This window comes from Nanorana parkeri, unplaced genomic scaffold (genome assembly GCF_000935625.1).
Source record: "Nanorana parkeri isolate BGI_ZX_2015 unplaced genomic scaffold, ASM93562v1 scaffold3537, whole genome shotgun sequence".
Taxonomy (NCBI): Eukaryota; Metazoa; Chordata; class Amphibia; order Anura; family Dicroglossidae; genus Nanorana; species Nanorana parkeri.
In genome coordinates, this window is record NW_017309805.1 from 34,395 (window position 1) to 39,206 (window position 4,812).

Below are 4,812 nucleotides of genomic sequence, written 5' to 3' on the forward strand. Positions count from 1 at the left end.
CCCCCACAAGGACACAGCATTATTATACATTTATATAGCTCTGACATATACCGCAGCGCTGTTCAGAGAGCAGTGAGCCAGTCACATCAGTCTCTGTACAGAGGAGCTTACACTCATTATGGCTAGGGGGACTACACATCCCAGCAATGATGAACAGTATATGAATTGCACTCAGAATTAGTGACGCACTGGGCTCTGGAATTAGTGACGCACTGGACTCAGGACTTAGTGACGCGCTGGACACTGGAATTAGTGATGTACTGAACTCTGCAAAACAGTGGACTTAGCTGGGCCTGGGGAGGGCTTGTATTCTAAGTGTTCTACTGTTTCTACTGCTACCTGCTTGTTGCTCTGTCTCCTTAGTAGGTGCAATACAAAACACAAAAAATCCCCAGAATCAAAACAAATTACCCTCTCAACAGTATGCGTTAAAAACAGAGGTTTTAGTTGCACAAACTTTTGGCCAAAAATATGTAGAAGCCACACCGACGCGTCAAGGCACCTCTGCAAAGTGTGGTCCTAACTATCTATACGAGTCTCCAAGTGTGAGCATATTAATGCAGTCGATTTTTGGTTGCTGGGCCTCCAGTATTAATGCAGTGCATTTTTGGTTGCTGGGCCTCCAGTGCGTCCCTGCACCTTATAAGGAGGAGTAGGCTTCCTCCTGGTACACCTGCATGCAATTTATCTTTTTAAAATATTACCATTCTAAACAGGACAATAAAGGAGTTTTGAAAATGTACTGCTTATGATGTTGCACTTAAGGACTGCTAGCTCTTAAGGACTGAATTGTGCACCTACAGCAGGGGTAGGCAACCTTGGCTCTCCAGCAAATCCCATAAGGTATTTCAAGCCACAGGCATGACTCCCAGAGGCAGAAGCATGACGGGATTTGTCGTTTTAGCACAGCTGGAGAGCCAAGGTTGCCTACCCCTGACCTAGAGCAATGTACAGATTATACTTACCACCCTTAAATTATAATTAAACATGGTTCACCTACATCTATAATACCTCTACCAAAAAGGAAAAGTCCATCTGCACACACATTAATGAAATAAAAAATATTGATTTATTCGTTTTTTGCGAGAGAGCCTGCAAAGTGTTGCAACCGCATTTAGTGGATCATGGGTGCAATGCAAGACTCTTCCCCGGTCCCCGGGTCATGAAGCTGGAAGAAGTTACATAGTATTTGAGGTTGAATAAAGACATTAGTCCATCAAGTCCAACCTATTAGGATCTCATTCTAGGAGTACCTGTACCCCTGTATATTACGGTCCCTTAAGAAATCGTCCAAAAGTTTCTTGAACAATTCCACATTCTTTGCTGAAATCACTGTCTGTGGCAGTGAGTTCCAGAGTTATACTCACCCAATGCTCTGATCTGGCTTGTTCTTAGACCAGTCCTTCCAGCCTCTCTCCCCGTCCGCTGCAGCAGTCTAAGGTCCCATAAATCATCACATTCTATATCTTTTGTAATGGACATGAGGACACTAAGAAAGATTCCAATGCTGCAGCAGAGGAGTAGACATGCTGAAGGGAGCGTTGTGACAACTGGCTGGCTCAGAGCTTCGGGTGGTTATCATTTTGTTATTTTAGCACCTAGATAATAACGAGCACTTAACCCACAGAGGAGGAGACGAAACTGTGAAACATTCTAATGGGAAACTAATGGTGGTTGTTTTAGAAATAAGTTATGAATATTTTTCTCTTCTGTTTTTTTGTTTTTTGATGGTTTACCTCCCATGTTTATATGTTTATAGTGTCATATATAGAAAATAATAAATAAATATTATACACACTTAACCCACAGTGCATGGGTAGCTCCACTGCAAGGGTTAAAAAAAACTTTTCTTGTAGTTTATCTTTAAAGTAAAATTAAACTTCTTTTCCCTTTTAGATTGTAAGCCCTCACGGGCAGGGCCCTCCTTACCATCTTGTCTTAAATTGTATTGTGACTGTAATGTCTTCCTTATATTGTAAAGCGCTGTGCAAACTATTGGCGCTATATAAATCCTGTATAATAATAATAATAATAAATAATGAATCCAGATTGCTGGCAAGAAACAAGCCTGTTTTACTCAGGAAGTGGCTGCGTTCTAAAGAAAATGAACTGTAAGACTTTCACACATTTTGCTTTGATGTACCCGGAATACATTCAGACAATTTAAACTGAAAGCTCCGGTAAGCTTTAACAAATATTTTAAGAATGCCACAAAATAATGAGTTGTACACTTGTCAAACAAAGTGCAGTAAGTGCACTATAAGATTCCATTGTTATACGAAATTGGATAGGATCTGCAGCTAAGATAAAACTGATGGCTAAACTAAACTTTAGTGATTACCATGACTTACTATTACAATCATTATATTCAGCAATGGCAGCCAATGGAAACTCAAAATAACAACCACATTGCTAAACCCATTGCTAAACATAACAATTGTTACAGAAAAAAGTGTGTCATAGCTTAAAAGAATGCACAACACTTGAAGAGTTCACATAAATAATATTACTATGAATAATGTATTTGTTAACCCCTTCGTGACTGACGACGTACAGTGTACGCGACGTATCGGGGCTGTTTAAACAGACTCCCGGCGACTTTTGCCGCCGGGACTCTGTTTAAACTTGTAGAGCCGACTGTCGGCTTTACAACAGAAGCGATCCTGGCGACTTACCTGTCGCCAGATCGCTTCTGCGTCCCGAAGAAGGGGCCGCCCCCCCCAGGGTGCAAAAAATGAAAAAAGGGCCTCAGTCATGAAGGGGTTAACACTTAATAAACACACATAAATTACATTTATTGCTGATTTAAAATAATGTGTTTCAAATCTTCTTGTATTCTTTTTTCTGCTTGTTAGTAGTAATTGTTCTTGTAGTTGTTGATGGCGTACTAATAGAGACTTTACTTTTTGAAAATTATAAAACAAAGGTTGTACGCAAATGTTACATTCGAGTGTCACAATTAAAAAATCCTTCAACAGTAATATACTTGAGTCTAGGTTTACTATTGAAGCATAGATCATCTCTCTGTCTCACTAGTCCAATCCAGAATACTAGTAACAACATATGCAAACATACTGTATGTCTAGGAACTGAAGTGTTCAGAATACACTGGTGAATTTATACAAACAGGGAAAAATTATGATATATGACCTTCTATATTCCTGCAATCATATGATATCAATTGTGTTATGCTATAAATTAAGCAGACAGGGCTGGACTCTAGAGCTAGTATTTTGGGGGGATCACTATCCCCAAAATATGTTCAACCCAATCCTATTTTAGCCAAGTTCAAAGGGTTCTCCATCTCATTATTGGTAGAAAAACTCTAAACGTCATGGATGTAGCCAGTGACGGACTGGGACAAAAAATAAGCCTGGACATTTTAGACTGAGTAGCCCAATCACGTGACCACTGACAGGCTCCACCCCTCACAACAGGGGCGGAGACAAACACAGAAGCGCAATCGAGGGGCAGGGCCAGCCACTAGTAAGTACAGGAGGGCTTCAGCTGACACACAAGCCTTGCTACAACCAATACAAAAACCTTGCAACAATATAGGAATCTTATAGAGAATATCTGTAAAAAATAAGTCAAGGCAACTGGACTTGCTGTATGTTCTTGAAGACATTTCACTGGTCATCCAACCAGCTTTCTCAACTCAGAAATTTTTGAATTGAGAAAGCTGGTTGGATGTCCAGTGAAACGTCTTCAAGAAAATACAGCAAGTCCAGTTGCCTTGACTTATTTTTTACAGATATACCATGGCCTGGATGAATGAGAACCTTCACAGACATATTGCTATAGAGAATTGGATCTCACTGGCCCCCCAACCCCCCTGGCATTCTCTGCAGAAAAGTAGCTAACACTCTAATGCCCCCATAGTCACACACTATTATTATATGTTTATACAGCTCTGACTTATACCGTAGTGCTGTACAGAGAACACTGAGCCAGTTACATCAGTCTTGGTATTCTGCATTACAGTGTAAGCTCCTCTGTACAATCAGCTATAGAGGACTAAAAATCTTCTATACAGAGGACAGCACTACATTATACAGCAATACAGAATAATAGTATATGAATTTGGTACATACTCTGTGCTGCCGCTCTGCTCCAGGGTACCAGCCTGAAGTCGCGGGCAAACCCCGCCCCCCACAGTCACACACTATTATTATATATTTATATAGCTCTGACTTATACCGTAGTGCTGTACAGAGAACACTGAGCCAGTTACATCAGTCTTTGTACAGAGGAGCTTACACTGTAATGCACAATACCATCAGCTATAGAGGACTAAAAATACACTATACAGCAATACAGAATAATAGTATATGAATTTGGTACATACTCTGTGCTGCCGCCCTGCTCCAGGGTACCAGCCTGAAGTCGCGGGCAAAGGAACTGTCAAGGTCTTACCTTGTCCTCATGGGGGCAGCCATTTTGGACATGTGCAGACTGCAGTCTCTTTTATATCCTCTGATTGCATCATTGCTTGCCTGCTGCCTGGGAGTCGCACAGTGATGATGTGGCAACACCTGACTATATCAGTCTGCTCAGGATTCAGGTTCATTGCCCTTGCGTTTGTGCTCCAAGGTGCATCTCTGGCGATCTGAGTTCCTTTGTGTGTTCCTGTGTATGATCCGGTCCGGCTGGCGTTTCCTCTGGCTCTCGACCCCCCGCATTGGCAGACGTACCCGCATTGTACACGATTTGGCTTGGACGACTACCCACTTTGGACGTGATCCCGGCTCGGCAGATGTACCCCCATTGGACTTTACCGGCTTGTTCCTGACCTCGCTGCTCCCTGATGAA